The following is an 18,371-nucleotide window of genomic DNA, read 5'->3' on the forward strand; positions in this document are numbered from 1 at the left end:
TAACCTATTCTTTCAAAGAGATGGCAGGATCTCCTCTCCCTCGAGGATACACTTTTATAAACCATAAGGAAAAGGCACGACTAAAAAAACACTTAATGTCTAGCTTAATGACCTCTTTAACTTTATTTTAATTATGTGGTTTGTTCCCATAAGTGGTAGGTAATCATTGTCAGTTTACATGACTATATATTGTACTATTTAATATAATAATGACAATTAAAAGCACACATTATGTGACCAAAGGTATAGCCTATTCCAGTTTTGTATTCAAAACTCTGGATCCTGCACTTCCCATGATGCTTTCTGGTAAAGGTCCACATGTCTTTTTGTTGAGATAAACTGTGTAGATAATAATCTGTTATGTGATACTTTACATACTGTATCATTAATTATTGAATTGAATTGAATTATTGAATTTCAATTGTTTGCAAATCAGTGTTCCTGATGGCATAGACTTATACACACTGCTGTTGTTTTGTACAGACATGTGTGGTGCTGTTCTTGTCTTCTCTTGTCCTAGTTGTGACTGTATGTTTGTGTCTCTGCAGGAACCTGTTGTTGGAAGTTTGTGTAATCACTTTCAGGGCCATTATGACGCAGAATGCTGTGTGTGCGTCAGAGGTGGGGACTCGAGTCACATGACTTGACTCGAGTCAGACTCGAGTCGCATATTTTTGGACTTGAGACTTGCTTGACTAACATTGATAAAAGACTTGACTTGACTTTGACTTGGTATTCATGACTTGAGACTTGACTTAAGCTTGAGACAGATGACTTGAAAGGACTTGTCTGTTTAAAATTAAATATTTGCTTTTCTTTTTGTAGTGAGATATTACGTTTAGTTTTTTCGAAAAACGTGATTGGGTGATTATAGCGCCATGCGCGCAAACCTGGCAACCCACTAGACGGCAGGAGTGTCAGTTAACATGGCAGCGGCTAGCGTTACTCCACAAATAGTGAAGTTTGGATTCAAGGATTATGTTGTCGATGACGCTAATAAGAAGAGAACAGCGGTATGCAGGGTCTGCAGCATAAAGATCAGTGACACGACCACCACAACATCCAACTTCATTCGTCACTCCAAAAAACCCCACAGAGAAAGGTGCGTGAATGTGTTGTGTTAGCTAGAAAGCTAACGTTAAGTTTAAGCTACGTTAGACTTGGTTTCAAATCGATTAAGCATTGCAAAGAGAAGACAAAACGGTAAATGAACACTAGAACCTCCAAGGGATTGATTTGTACTAACCCTGATACTGACGGGCAGGAGAGGGAGAGAGAGAGGAAAAGAGATGCCTCGTTTATTTCCCCTGTGTTATTATCAGAAGTTACTGTAAACTTTTGAATAATGTAGTTCATCTACTTTTAGTAATTTGTTTAAATGTTTTAGTTATGTTGTTTTTGTTTGTAGAAGTGCATCATTCCTTGATTTATTATAAAATGAATCTGAACTTTTTGATCTGTTATGATGATAAACTGAAGCAATTTCTAAATTAACCCAATTAACTGAGTTTTAAATCATCCTACTTAGTTTATAAGGAAATTATGAAGAGGAACAAATTAAATGATTTGAAAATGATATCTATGTAGGTGCTGACGCTGTTGGTGGTTCTAGTGTTAACAGACATTTAAATTAAATATGTGTAATGGCAAATACGATTTTCTTACCTGGAATTCTGCCTTTTTGAACCAACCTGATCTCACCAGAATGCGTGACTCCACCACGACTCCTTAACACTGCATTGCGTGGTGGAGTCACGAACTTTGCTACATTTACGTGTCTGCACCACGCAAACAACGCCAATGTAAAGTGAATGAGGCTCCTTTGTCGTGGTGCACACACGCATTTCTACAACGTCCAGCAGTGAGCTTTTATTCTATAAAACGTTTTTAAAATCTACTGTATAGCTTGTAGTAACTCACAGGAGGCTTCTTTTATTTTATTTGTATTCATAATAATTTTTATTTTTCGTCAGAATGTATTATGGTGCATTATTCACCAATGTTTGTTCTCAAAAAACAATGTATTGTAAGTAATACAACTGTGATTTTTATTAAATTAGTTCGTTTTTAAGGAAGGCCAGAGCTTCAGCTGTGTCAAAGAGATTGTTCCCTTTAGTTAACGTTATTTAAAAGATAATTATATTCCTATTTGATTAAGTACCCTTTATTGTATTACGGACCCAAAGAGCTGAGCGTCCATTCCCATTGGATAACAGAGCATTTTACACCCGGAAGTAAGTATTCTCCTTACTGTCCATTGATTTTATTTACAGTGATATCTGCACTACTCATCAACTCAAAAACACCAGATTATCCTTGTTAATTACACAACATTGATTGGTTTAAATTGTGTACAATGCTTTTGTATTTTCCCCTTTCGATTCGGAGAAACAAATATGTTTTCGGAGTGTGTGGATGGTAGAAGACACTACACTACCCAGAATCCTCAGCTATTGTTCCGCTTTGCCTCAAGCTCTGTGATTGGTTGACCTCCAACTGCATTCCAATGAAAAAAACGTTTCGTCAAAGATCAAATCATACTTTATTCAGCAGTGCTTGCTTTACTCTTTGAAAGTCATCACATGAATGCATTGTAATGAATGGTTTGGCTGCATTAAACATTACACATCTGTCGTAGTTCTTTATTTATCTACAGAGATTGGGCCTCAGAATGGACCGGAAACTATTCTTTTACCGTTCTATTTTAATTTCACAATAAAGTTAGTAGTAATAATTTGTTTTGATATTATTGTTTTTTATTAACTACTAGACCGCTGGGTCATGTTAAGACCATCTTTTCTGTGTTGCTGTGGGTTTTTTACATCGCTTTTGTGTTACAAATATCAAAACAATAACAGAATATATCCGTCGTAAACTAAACCAGAAACAGCAGTATATTTTATTTTGTTAACACTGTAAACTTGACAGCTTTTTAACCCGCACCTCCTACTGGTTAAAGCACGTTATTACACGTTTAGAGTCATTGCAATGCAGGTAGATTGGGTTGCTTTTTATTGACTGTTTTAAAATGCCTTTTTCTTAATGTCTTTCATTTTTGTAAAGCACTTTTGAATGTGTTATATTTGATGAAAACATTTCAATATTAAGAGTACATACTCTTAATATAGTGGGAAAGTGGAAGGTCAATGATATAAATAATATAGAATAGAAAATATCAAGAAGATACTGTAAGTGATCTCTACAATAAAACAGTTTAGTGCCTGATAGGAGGATGTGCAAAACAGACAAACTTATAAGGCTTTATTTAAACATTAAAGAATACTTTAGGTTAAGGTCGTCTTTTAAATAAGAAAAAAGCTTTGGGGGTATCTACAGATATTAAGCCTGACAAAGTACTTAACGTCTAATATATTGCATGGTTTGTTTTGGAACTTGACAATCAACTTTCCTTCAATGTTAACTATGTTGAAGCACTTATTTTAACTGATATTATACATATTAATTATACTCTTATAAGATGTATGTAGATAGTATAAGAAATGTGCAGAATATGTTTAATGGTGGAGGTACACAGATATCGATAGATGTCTTGTGATGCACTGTTGATGAACCTGTGACCCAAGTGTTTCATTCATTGCATAACTACACCGTAGTTGTGTATATGATATGTCAATAAACCTTAGAAAATCTTGAAATCTTGAAAGGGATGTGCAAAATAGCCATTATATACAGTTTTTAATGAACTATTAGTAGAGAATAACGAGTAATGAATATGCTTTAGGGATCTGCAGATACATATTTAGTCTTCTAAGCACCCACTACCAAATATCTCGCCTGATTGTTGGCTGAATTCACTGAATTTTACTCCGGTGTAACTAAAGTCTGATTTAAGGGTTGTTTATATTTCACATCATTAATCCAAATCTGTAAAGTAACTAAAATAAATGTAGTGGAGTAAAAATACCAGGTTAACCTTAAAGAAAGCCCTCAGGATTATAAAAGACCCCCATCACCCCACAAACTGTTCTGTCTGCTGCCGTCTGGCAGGCGGTACCGCAGCATCCGGACTAAAACCACCAGACTCAGGGACAGTTTCATCCCACAGGCCATAAGACTATTAAACACCTGAACTTAGAAACAACATCCATAACATTCATCTGGCTGCTACTTAGAAATTATTTATCTAATATATCATATTCCAATCACTTGTATATAGACTCTTATTGCACTATTTCACTTTTTACTATTTTACTATTTTTCTTTTTGTATTTACTTGCACTATTTGTTCTGTGTAGCCTATCTGTTTTATTGTGTTGCACTGTTGGAGGAGCCTGTGACCTAAGGGGGGGGTAGGACACGTTCTAAGCACATGGTGTAGTCCTATAGCTGAGGATTCTGGGTAGTGTAGTGCCTTCTGCCATCCACACACTACGAACAAATATTTGTTTCTCCGAATCGAAAGGGGAAAATACAAAAGCATTGCACACAATTTAAACCAATCAATGTTGTGTAATTAACAAGGATAATCTGGTGTTTTTGAGTTGATGAGTAGTGCAGATATCACTGTAAATAAAATCAATGGACAGTAAGGAGAATACTTACTTCCGGGTGTAAAATGCTCTGTTATCCAATGGGAATGGACGCTCAGCTCTTTGGGTCCGTAATACAATAAAGGGGACTTAATCAAATAGGAATATAATTATCTTTTAAATAACGTTAACTAAAGGGAACAATCTCTTTGACACAGCTGAAACTCTGGCCTTCCTTAAAAACGAACTAATTTAATAAAAATCACAGTTGTATTACACACAATGCATTGTTTTTTGAGAACAAACATTGGTGAATAATGCACCATAATACATTCTGACGAAAAATAAAAATGATTATGAATACAAATAAAATAAAAGAAGCCTCCTGTGAGTTACTACAAGCTATAAAGTAGATTTTAAAAACGTTTTATAGAATAAAAGCTCACTGCTGGACGTTGTAGAAATGCGTGTGTGCACCACGACAAAGGAGCCTCATTCACTTTACATTGGGGTTGTTTGCGTGGTGCAGACACGTAAATGTAGCAAAGTTCGTGACTCCACCACGCAATGCGGTGTTAAGGAGTCGTGGTGGAGTCACGCATTCTGGTGAGACCAGGTTGTTTTGAACAGACTTTTTGATTGAGTCCTAGCTATATTGTCTGCAGTTCTAGGGTTAATATGAATCTAATATGATTGTCATCGGTCTAAATTAGATTTCAAATGATTAACTGTGTATGTAATGAAGATCATAGTGTGGGTTGAATCCATTTTCATAACCACTGTCTTTTAACTGATTTAAATGCGGAAACTGGGCTTATTCATCAGAATTTCGTATGACTTGACTTGACTTGACCTGAGCAATGACTTGACTTGACTTGCTTGACTCTCATCACAGTGACTTGGGACTTGCTTGATACTTGTAGGTCAAGACTTGAGACTTGCTCATGACTTGCACATGTAGGACTTACTCCCACCTCTGGTGTGCGTATACAAACCTGTCCAGAGGCCTGTACTACGAAGCCGGATTTTCGCTTAGCGAGGTAACTTCAGGGTAAACTCTGGGTTTCCGGTCCTACGACGCTGATTCACTTCTTAGCGGGGTAGATCTCCATGGTAACTTATGCTGAACGGCTAACCTGCTCCGGAGCAGGTTTGGTTCCAGACGTCGATGTGTCCCATTATCATTCATATCACATCATAATGTATCATATATTTCAGTGGCGTAGCCACCATAGGGCCACCCAGTTTACTCATTGGCCCACCCTGAGAAAGCTTCGGTGTAATTTTTTATTTTTTTATTTTTATTATTTTATTATTTTTTATTATTATTATAACAAAATGTATTCACCCATTGAGAATATCCAAGCATTCAAAGTGAAATTCAAGTGAACAAATATCGAGTTGAATTAATGTTGTATGTGTTTTATCCTCTGAACCGAACTCATTTACGGTAAAAACTGATTGTTGGTTCCAGCGCGCGCCATAGTAACGTGAGAGAGGCAGAGAGCTGCCTGCAGGGACGCGCTTTTCTGTAAAATGTGCAGACATTTCCACAGCCCAGGAGCTGAAGGTGCATTTACGAGAGATGGATATGTAGACTGGAAGCACCTGCGTAACTCGTTGGAGAGACATAAAAAAGCGAGGACCACTGCAAGTCCATGAGCAGGTTTGAATGCTACAACCTATTGTTGCTGTTACCTAGTGCAATAAAAGAGTTACATAACGATTGTAAATAACCCAATTTGTGTTCTGTGAAACTGAAAAGGATATTACATTGTTTTTGTTACTTTCGTTGCAGTTGTAAATATGTCTTAAATGTAATTTAGGTTAACCTCCTGTGTTATTTAGATGCTTTTATTTTGAAGGCGAGTTTACGCTGTTGACAGGAAGTTGTTGTTGCTATGGAAACAATGTGACGGAGAAAAGGAGCGGAGATTAATCTACATATAGAGAGGCGAAGTCCCGCCCATCTACTTCCGACCCATGGGACCTTATTTCGGAAAAATTATGTATTGAAGTCAATGGAGAGAGAAAACGTATCTTTCAATCCCGTTTGAATTGTGCCACGAATTACACATATGATGTTTGTCAATCTTAAAAAATAATTTCCATGTCAAAAAGTCACAGTTTGTCGTAAAACTGTTGAAATATAAGACTATGAAAAATTACTAGGAAGACTACACATCCCAGAATCCCGGTCCTGCATGCTGGCTCTTACGGAACCGACTAACTCCCCTTGTGTGTATGTACAGCTCTCAACATGCCCAGACTTGTAGTGATTTTCACCTCTTTTAATACTTTTCGCCACATTCTGAAAGAAAGAAGTGAAATGTGCCAACGTGACGGCCGTCTTGGTGTGTGGTGCGAGACGGGGGATTTAGTTCATTGAGCGGTTTCATTCACACAAAAAAAAGTGTTACTTCACAGTTTTACGACACATTTTCTTTTTTGACTTGCAAAATTATCTTTTAAATTGACAAACATCATATGTGTAATTCGTGGCTCAATTCAAATGGGATCGAAAGATAATCTTTCTCTCTCCATTGACTTCAATACATAATTTTTCTGAAATAAGGTCCCATGGAGCTCCCCCGGAAAGGGAGGGACTTCGCCTCTCTAAAAAGACGGAGAAAGTAAAGGATAAAGTTTATGTTGAAGTTTAGCACCCCCCGAAGAGGCACAAGGTTGGTATTAACTATAATATAAACATGTAGGTTGTGTCCTAATTCGTTTGTATGCTGTTTTATAGCTTTGCTGTCTGTTTACAGTTCACTTTTGGCAGTATGCTAAAGTGATTCTAATACGGATGGAGCCTAAATGTATTTGTTATTTTTGTGTCTTTATAGCTCTTACGTTGATATTGGAGATTTCAATGAATTCATATCATCAGTCAGGTCTTCGACCATTATTCGGAGGGAAATGCTACAACGATGCTTGGCAATGGGCGTTATTATATATTATTATTATAGGCCAGGCCTACCTTAAAGTTATTTTTCCCCCTGGAAAAAGCTGGCCCACCCTATTTTATACAGGCCCGCCCTAAAGTACATTTCTGCCTACGCTACTGCTATATTTCCTTATCTGAGTCAGCTTATTGAGCCGTATCTGGCTGTGCAACCAGTGGCGTAACAAGGTTGTGATTGGCCCCGGTGCAAATATTGTTTTGGGGCCCCTCCCCCCCATCGCCCCAAACATAAGCGCACGCTGATGCGCTCACATACGCACGGACATACACAACCACTCAGAAGCGCCACATGTATAGGCTATCAACAACAGCCTGCCCTGGCCTCAAACCACCACAGCCTGACAACGGCACAGCGAACTAAGAAGAGGATTAAACCTGTTTCCTTGATGTTTGTCTCTGGGGAATGGGCCGGTAGGCCTACATAGACCGGTTGCTATAATATAGCTTTTGATCTTGGCGTCGGGGGTCTCAATAGCGTCATCGGTTGGGGCCCTTGGGGGAACTGTTGGACCAACGCCGGGCACAGCCAAATCCAGCCTCTCCTCCTGGCTGGCTGGAGAAGAAGGTTGCACAGCCACGGCCACGGGTACAGCTTCACTTGTGGAGCTAGATGGCAATGATGGTGCTGAGGCAGGTGAGCTATCGATAGCCTCGGGCTCCGGCTGCCGCTGCACGTCAACATTGCTAACGTTAGCGCTCGATTTCGAGGACGATGTATGACAAAAAAAACGGTCTAATTTTGTCAGTTTAGCTGTTACATCTCCTTGTTCTCTCTTGTCCTTTCTCTTTTGAGCGCTGCTCTTGTGCTTTGGTTTGCTGTACATTATAAATGCAAGCTATTATATTTTTCATAATGCTACCGAACTTGCTGCTGCTAGCTACAGTACAGTACAGGTTGATTAAACGGTTCACTCGTCACGCAAGGTATCATATGACATGAAAGGGAGCTAGGTCATTAGACAGACAAATGACAATTTAATTTAGGTTGCTTGGTTACTTTGAAGACTGCTGTTGTAGCAAACACCGTGGTGGTGGCTTAAAGCCCACCTCCGCTGCGCGCCGTCCGTTAGATGAGCCTGGTTATATTTAATAAAAGAAGTAGTTCAAAACACCGGAATAAAGGTTATAACAATAATCTGATTTTACTGGTAAAAAACACTTATACAAGTTTACAGAGTACTCTGGACTTCCAGTTCTACTGCCGTGCGATACAGGTATCGGGACCAGCCAGTCAGAAACAGGAAGCCCAGAGCACTCCGGACTTCCAGCTCTACTGCCGTGCAATACAGGTATCGGGACCGGCCAGTCAGAAACAGGAAGCATTTTGCATGAATAAACAACAGTATTCATAAACATTTTTGGGGCGGAGATGTGTTGACTCTTCCGTCCCATTTTACTCCGAAGCGAATCAGAGAGTCCGTGGGGAGGAGCTGTGTGAGCTGCTCACTCCCCCAGGTGTTTTACTGGTTGGATTCACTTCTGGTCGGGTCCAATACAGCGAATCAGAGTTCTGGGAAAAAAGTATGTTTCTTCTGATGGAGCGTGAGATTTTCGGAAGTACACAAGGACAGAGTCAATCTTTATCTCTGCACCTGTATTCACTCCTTTACTTTCCCAAGGAATATTTCACACAAACTATTCTTTCCCAGACAACCAAACATTGTACACAGATATATTGATGCCCAGAAAGGACCTTGAAAAGAATATGTGTGTGTGCTGGTGGGAGGAGGTGTATGTGTGTGTAGCAGGATATCTGGGTCAGTGGGTGTAAGTGAGAAGAGAATATATATTGGATTACTTAAAACAGTTCAAACAATACATGTTCACTAAAATACAGTTCAAATTAATACATGTATACTTCAATACAGTTTAGAACCATATCTGTTAACTTTACTGCGTGAACCGGTCAATGCCATTGGGGCCGGATGCACCGTCGATAATTACGCCACTGCGTGCAACACTTACAGTGTCACATACTGTATGCCAGGGTTGCCAACTCTCACGCATCTGGCGTGTGACACACGCTTTCACTCTCAATCTCACGCTCTCACGCTGCCCAAACTATTCTCACGCCCAAAACAAGATGAACCGGCGATCGTTTTTGGCTGGTTATTTACAATGTTGAGTTGACAGCATTATTTGTAGTACTTCCATTTACAGCTATAGGCTATACTTTGGTTTTAAATTGCGTGAATAAACTAGCTAGGGAGCTAAAGTTAATTTCATTCATCCAATGTCAGAAGGATTACCTTTTAACAAACGTTGTAATGCTTTTCTTTCATTTCAATTTGAGTAAAACATTGAAGATATAACATTGTATTGTTTTCTTTTTACACTGACTCAGATATAATGAAAAGTCTACTTCAGTCGAAGCTCAGCTTTGGTGAGGAAGAGACAGGACAGGCAGAGAAAGTTTGTGATGGAAGTCAGGGAGGAACTGCAGGTACAGTCACACAAAAGAATGTAGGCTTAATAACCCCATCTATCTATCTATCTATCCATCTATCCATCTATCCATCTATCCATCTATCTATCTATCTATAACTTAGTCTTCATTTACAATATAGACAATATGCATCATTTTTAAAACAACTTACATCTATTGCAGTTATGATGTCATAATAACATACAATTGTATAAAACACAATTTGCTTACATCTTGTTAAAAAATAATAATGCAAACAAACAAGTGAAATGAACTAAATTGCTGAATTGCTTTTAATTCACTGGCAGGAGCGACAGGAGTGAGCAAAAAGTGAACAACGAGGGAGAGATTGAACAAAGAGAAAGATTAGAGGACAGAGAGACTAAAGAAGATGGAAGAGAGGGGGCAGGTTATGGAAAGGAGAGACATGGAAAATGAATGTTGACAATGTTTTGTGATCATTTTAGCCTCTTCTGCATGTCCAGATCATTCATAGTAACAATTAACTGATTCAAAATAATTTATGCTGCAACCCACTGACATGGTTTGAAATCGATATATTATCCAATTTGTGACTCCCACAGGACTTAAAAAGCACCAATAACTAAATCATGAAAATCCCGGAAATCTCGGGGGAGTATACCCCCGAACCCCCCTAGCATGTTTGGACCTCGGTATTTAGGAAATTCTGGATACAGCCCTGGTTCTACTAGGCCAAAATAGAGTCAAAGAGTATATCAGAGTGAGAGTGTGTTAATTAATATATTTGGCAGTTTGGAGTAAGTCTGTAGATTTGTTTGTGTGTGTGTGTTTCATGTATAGGCCTCTCACGATAATTAATTTGTTGGATACATTTTCCCGGAAATTATTGCGATAAACGATAATATTGTCGGCACCGTTGTATGACCATTTTAGACCACTGACATAATGATAATATATAATATAACTATAACTGCTAGTCACATCCTCATGTAAATGGAAATTTATCGAGTTCATTTTTATTTATCGAACGATAAGTCAATTATTTGCTTATCGCGACAGGCACACAATAAAACAGTGGAAACAAACATGTGTTTGACTTTCATTAGTGAATGAAACTGTGTGCCCTTTATAGTCTGTGTCCAATATTGTGTATTTGTATATATTGTATATATATATGCTAAGGTCCCGCTACTGACACGATAGCAGTCATTTAGTGCACATATGTGTAATTAAACCCATGATATCAAAATCTCACTCCAGCCAGGTAACCAAAGTTGGCAACCCTGCTGTATGCAGAAGTATTATTTTAAGCAACACATTAATGCGTTCATGTACGCATTCAAACACTTATAGTTCACTTTTCATTCAGGAAGTATGACGCTGCGCTGTCAGTACGCTTCTCCATGTTTGTGATTGGTCAAATGTTGCTAACCCCGCCCCTTTCATGTGAACGCACACTCAGCCGGACAGAGAAACCCTGGCTTGAGTTACCGAGTTGATAACCAGCGTCGTCGGACTGCTTAGCGAGATCGCGTTTGTTTTGGATTAGGTAAGCCGTGTAACTCAAACATATCCAGGTTATGTTTAACTGGATTCGTAGTACAGGCCTCTGGTTCTGATTAGTTTAGCTAAGATGAGTTTTATGTCACATCATTACATTGGTTTTACAGTATGTGATGCTATTAAATCTTAAATTACATTTCCAGTTCAGAGTTTAATTGCTTTAATTTAATTTGATCTGGTTTATTGATCTCTTGAATCTGGTCATATGATGTTCATCTATTTCATTTCTATGGCACTTTTCCTGTTTCTTCATCAGTTATCTTGGTAAGAGCCTGGCCTGTTCAATGTGATTTGTAGCACTCTGTTCCTCGTAATTTGAGTTTTCTACAAGGATAGTTTACGTGAGTGGAGAATCATTCCATTTTCCCACCAAGTCAGACCTCTGCTCTACATTTTTCAAATCGTTCTCTCACACCCCCTCCTCCCTCCATCTGTTTCTAATCAAGACTCACTCCCAAGTCTGAGATACACTTCTCCCTGAAGAGGGGACTCACACAGAGGAATGGTGAAGTTGTCTGTATAGAGGAGAGTAAGAGAGACGGATTCAACAGAGTGCTGCACAAGAGAACACGCCGTCGTTAATGTTGTTCAAATGAAACTGCACAGGAAGCTACACAACACATGTCTAAATGTTTACCCCATTGGATGCTCACATACAGTTTTAATTTGAGTGTATGTGGTTGTAAATCTTAAATATTAAGTATGACAGGGAAAAAAGCTTAAAACTCTAAACTCACAATCTGCTTTCTCCTTAACGGCCATCCAGCACTGCAATATGCTTCCAGCTGAGCTTAAAATTGTTCACAAACTTTCCCTCTTTTTCCCACGGTGCAAAACATTTTAGTAGCCAGTCTTGCCAACATTAATTTAACTGTAATCGAGATGTTAGTTTTAATGAATTGTAGTACTGTACTGATAAATGTGCTAGTATTTATATTTTATACATCTGTATTTTGATCGGTGTGATAGACAATAAGCAATGTTTTTCTTATGTGTACCTGACCAAGATATACATTTGCTTTAACCTGTTTAGCCCTGAGCCTGTTTTTCAGGTCTCAGGCTCGAAAATGACATTCCCAGAACAAATGATATCTTCCCTTCTAAAAGGGTTAAATTAATAATCTTTTTTCTCAAAGTAATGATAAACCTGTGAGTTGGATGTAGAAATGTCAGAACAATATAGATGTTTTAGATTCAGATTGAACATAGTAAAAAACTGTAAATTATAGTGTCCGTCCAAAAATTCTTTTTTACTTATAGTGAAAACTACCCTTGGATGATGGTAAGGTAGACTAAAAGCTTTAGGAATCCAAAGTACAACATATAATAAGTACCCTGTATCAAGATTGGGTGGAAATGGGGGTTTTACCGTTTCTCTGGAACCCATTGGTCGATTTTGGTGATTGACATCTCTTTATGACCGTTAGAGCCAATAGAATCGAAGGGGAATCTCCCCTCTCACTAACATGGCACAACAAAAAGGTGGGGGCTTCGCGCATGTAGTTTTGCATCAGAGCGAACCTACACTCTAGCTCAGTAATCTGTTAGCATTTTTCGCTCGTTGCTAATTCAGAGGCTCAGCGTTAGCATTGTGGGTTTTATTTTGAAAAATAAATAAAAATGATCAGTTAGATGAGTTACATGGATATAAAACATTCATAGTTTATTAAATGAACATGCCCTCAGACACTGTTTCAGACACTGTTTCCTGCAAGATGTTGCGGCAGTGCCCGGTACCGGGGTCTCTCGGGCTTAACAGGCTATAATCTGGCACTTAGCATCTTTTATCTCCTTGAGAATAATGTATTTTTATCATACAGTCTATGACTTTTACGCATGTTCCTTGTTCAATAAAGATGTTATAATAACTTTTTTCACCGCTGATAAAAAGCCAAGCCTTTAAGGTCGAGATGTGTAATATCAGATGTTATCATCTTATTTACCTTTTGTGATCAATCTTGCTCTGCAAACATTTGGATTTGTCATAGCAGGAAAACCACAGTTAGAGTTTGCAGTTGGGTGTAGTGAGCCATGTATTTGAACTAGATGCAGATCTCTTTGAATAACTTGCAAACTTGTCGCCTATACTTAGACCATTAATTATTACACCTGTATTTTTTACTTTAAGTTTAAGTCATCAATAAGTTCAGATGTTGTACTGTGTAAAGGCATCAGTAAGGGAAAAAGTAGTTATCACATCATCTGACATTACCTTTTTAGCTGTCACCTTTTACCTTTTCTTACCTCTTCTGAAAGCTTTTGAAACATTTTGAAACCGACTTTTACGCCTTGTTTTCTACAAACTACTTTATTTACTTTTGGGTGTACAACAGAGTGCAGCACTAATGGCCATTTGTACAATTGGAAACATGTGGAAACAACAACAAACATTAGAGGCTAACCGCAGGCTTTCCCCCCCAACATTTTGGTGATGCAATCAGAACAGACGGTAAAACTTAAACCTTTTGATCCACTACATTGATATGAAATCCAGTGCTATATTGGTTTGAATCCAACTAAAAGGCAAGGGACAACTTTGTATCAATAGGGAATTACATATCTGAGCAGACAAATATGCAGAGTTCCTCAAGGCTCCATCCTGGGGCCTCTTCTCTTTAACGTCTACAGTACATTAGGGATGTTAAGATTCACCGATTCGCATCGGTGCACCGGCATAAACGTTCAAAATGCGAGTGCACCGGTTGAAAGAGTGCGCAGTTTGGGTTGAACTCGCGATGCATCTATTGTAGCGTCTTTGCATCGGTAAAAAAACGATTCATTCATATAATATCCTCTCATCCTGTCAGCACTCAACAGAGACGATCTTTGATCTTTGCTTCGCCACTACGGAGGAGCCGCGTCACAGTTATCAACAAACATGGAAGTCGAGGAGAAAGAGAAACACAGCGCACCGAAAAATACCTACAAATCAAACGTTTGGCAACACTTCAGATTTTTCAAGAAAGACGGACAACTTCACAAACCGCAAGCAAATTGTAAACGATGCCGTGCCGCTTTCATTTTTATATGTGAAGCACTTTTTTGTTAATTTATGATTTGCTGCATATAAGAAATAAAACAAAATCCTCTGTCATACCATATAGAATTGTATCATTATTTTGCATTGTGTTGAATCGTATCGCCCCGAATCGCATCATGTTGAATCAAATCGTATCGAACTGTATCGCAACAGGGGTGAATCGTATCGTATCGCATCGCCCGGTGCTTCAAATGTATCGTTAATGTATCGTATCGTTGGCAACGTATCGAGATGCGCATCGCATCGGCCTCAGTGATGGAGATGCACATCCCTACAATACATGCTTGTTGCTGTTTTATAAAGCACTGGATGGTTCAGGGACAAAATACATTTCTGATCTCCTTCTACATTATGACCATCCAGGTCTGATCTCTGTCCCAATAATTAAAAACTAAACTTGGAAAAGTAGCATTCAATTTTAATGCTTCACATATCTGCAAAAATCTACCAAACAAATGTATATATTTTCTGCCGCTTCCTTTTAATACATCCAATAACTGTTCACATCTTACAATGCACTGTAACTTTCTATTTAAGTTCTTTAATTTGTATTCTCTTTGAATATTAAATGTAATTAAATTGAGTTGTATAATGTGTTTGTTTTGCACTATGTCTTAATGCTTTTTATTTTTTTGTGAAGCACTTTAAATGGTCTTGTTGTTTAAATGTGCTTTATAAATAAACTGACCTTGCGTTGTACACTATATGTAGATGAACCGTTTTAATGTAGCCTCAGTTTGAATTAGTTGGAAGGGTGCCCCCTTGAGATGTAGTATCTCACTATCTCTGGCTGACCTGTCATGCTGGGTGTTCATGTTCTGTGTTCCTGTTGCAAAGCAACATCATTGTATTCCCAGATATAACAGTGAGGAGGTGTTTGTTGTGATAGAGGTTATAGTTTTCTCTGGCATGTGTGGAGAGTGTAAGGAGACACCTGGACTCTGCTCTCTGACCCCCCCCCCGCTCTGATCCCCGCTCAACACAAGCTGCAGCCTGAGGCCCCGCTCACACGGGAACGTTTGCGTTTATGCACAGTATGCATATTCAAAAAAGTCTTCCGTTCACATGCATTCGTTTCATTTAACGTGTCTGTTCAAACGAGACCGCTGGAAACGCTGTAGTACATATGCCGGGACTGTAAGTGGCGCTGTAACTTCCGCCACAAAATACACCAAAAGCAGTGAAGAAGACTCCGCAGCAGCCCCGCAGCAATGTTGCCATGGCTACCCTTCTGTTTACGCCCCGCCGTGGATTTAGCAACATGTAGTTCATGTAATTCTCCATGTCCACTTGTTGCTGATGGTTGTGGTAGAGGAGCTGTATATTTTTGCACTAATATCTGTAGCATGGTCAGTAGCAGTAGCACTAGCAGTAGCTACTGACAGGAGGAGGAGCATGTCTCCGTGGAGAGGACTCGCTCAGAGAGATATTCTCTACAAACACCGGGTGAGATCCTCCTTTGTCAATATAATGGATCAATGCATGAAATCTGACTCTGTTTATTTTGTTTAAGGAGTATATTGGGCGTTAACAATTCTGGTTTGCCTTTTATAATATTATTTCATTCAAGAACCCCTTGTGCGTTTAATTAACACAGCCATGCTACAGCAGTGAGCAGGAGAGGTGGGGAAAGGTGGGGCTATCGTTATTTTTTCAGGAAATATTCGTATAGAGGTGATTACACGGACTCGGTTGACCCCCCAGAGCGTTTCGTTTGCAAATCTATCCACCTTGGGACCCGTTATCGTTTGTGGGGTCAGTTTCTATCGGCCTCGTGTAAATAATAGGGCTATACGCACGCGAAACTATGCAGATACAAGCAGTTTTCTCCTCGTGTAAACGGCGTGAGTAGTGAGGGGCTTTTCAACATTTAATATGTTATTACTCAATTTTCATGTTGGGAGAAAAAGTAAGATTAATGAGTTAGATTTTCAGGAAGTTGGACTGTAAGCTGTGATGGATGTTTGCTACTTGTTTTTATTCCACACAGTTGAAATCTCTTATTTTTAGCGATATGTTTCCATGTGCGATAATATTATATCCTTTAGAAACGACCCAAACTACAAAACTACTACTACCACTGTAGTGGTGGCAAAGCCTTGTTGTGCAACATGAAGTATGATCTTGTGATGTTCACACTGCTGTATCGCTCAGCTGACAGAGCTTCAGATCACATGCATGAATATGTTTACAAAGAAGACCGGACAAACCATTCCTTAGCAGAAGAGTCAGGAATACAGTGCCGCTGCTATGAAACCTCTAGATCACTGACTAGTAGCCTGGCTGTGAGTGATCTCTGGTGTTACACCAGGTCTTTGCTGAGAATACCAATGTGCACTTGGCCAAACATGGAGAAGGAAAAGTGCTCTCCGTCTCAGTGAGCTGGGGAAGTAAACACATCGTGGCTCAGCTAAGCCCAACATCTGCTTTCTGGTGGTTAGTGCCGCCTCTGTGTCTTTGACATTGCATGAAAGTGTTATATAAAGGATGAAATTGAACCCAGCAGTGCATAACAGCTTTAGTCTTTAGTTTCTTCCAACAGAGCACTTAACTTTGTGCAGGTATTGAATGGGTATAAGAAAAAAGAAAACAGGGCTAAAGCAGGTTGAATCTGTTAGCGTTGAACAATAACCTTTTCATTTAGAGAAATACTGTATATTGTGATGCTCTATTAAACAGATTTTGTTTTGAAAGTCCAACTGAGAGTACGATCAGATATAAGACTTCCAGCAGGACTGACTGACAGTAGATGGTTACTTGGCCCAATCTGTGTTTTTAGCAACCCCTATGTTCCTAAATGTTGTTCAAATCCTGTATTTCCTTACGCAAAAGGGGAAGAGAATTCATGTAATTTGGACTATGACCCTAGCTCTGTCTAAAAAGTAAATATAGAGCTGCCTGGGGCCTTGTTGTGCTCGTGTATGACATTTCTGACTACCATAACTGGAATGTGGCAAACTGTTTATTAGTCACTTGAGACATTTAACTTCCACATGGTCCTATGGGCTAGAACGACATAACTGGGACATATTAGGAGCTGCCTATGACATGGTCTTTGTGTTTGAGTCACCGCTGTTTTTGGACCTTCACTTGGCTTATTTGGTTCAGCATGTGACCCTTACAGTGAGCAGCGCTTCAGATCATAGGAGAATAGCCTCTGACAATACATCCTTTGTACTGGAAGTGACCCGCAGGCACTTAAGAGCCTCACACAATATCGATAAATATAGCAGCTTTTGATGGTCTGACCTTGGAAAACAAGCAGAAAGCTCAAGTCTGGGGCTGCGAGGTGGAGCAGGGATATCAGAGCAGCTGCTTCTTTTCTTCCTGCAGGGTGCAGAGTGAGTGTTGAAGCTTTAGACCAGGGCTTCTCAAACTCCGGACCACGGTCCGAATCGGGACCGAACTGCAAATCAATCCGAACCAAACCCTGTGTCCCATTATAACAAATAAAAATTATACAAAATAAAAACTTTCTGATTCTGATGTAAATTAATGTATATTTTCTTGTGTCTGACGCGTTGTGAGAATTAACGTGCATATATATTTACTTGTGTGCGCGAGCGTGACACGCATTGCAGACCGCAAGTTAACCGCAAGTTTACCTTGACTTTCTAATGCATCTAATGCCTTTTTTGCCGAGGTTCAAGGCATTGACTACAGACAAACAGTGCCATTTGCTTTAGACCCTCTGCCCACACTGTGGGGGGGGGGGGGAGAGGTGCTGCCTGTTGAGCCCAAGGTGAAAGGGTGCCACAGACCTGCAAATGGTGAGATATTTGGATGGGTGCACTGTCTGCCTCAGACAGAAGCCCTCTGTTGCCTCTGTCTGTCCTTCTTTCTCTTCTCTCTCCCCCTCTCACTCTTTCTCTCAGTTTCCAGGCTTCCCATCTGTATGTGATTTAG

Source organism: Trematomus bernacchii, unplaced genomic scaffold (genome assembly GCF_902827165.1).
Source record: "Trematomus bernacchii unplaced genomic scaffold, fTreBer1.1, whole genome shotgun sequence".
Lineage (NCBI taxonomy): Eukaryota > Metazoa > Chordata > Actinopteri > Perciformes > Nototheniidae > Trematomus > Trematomus bernacchii.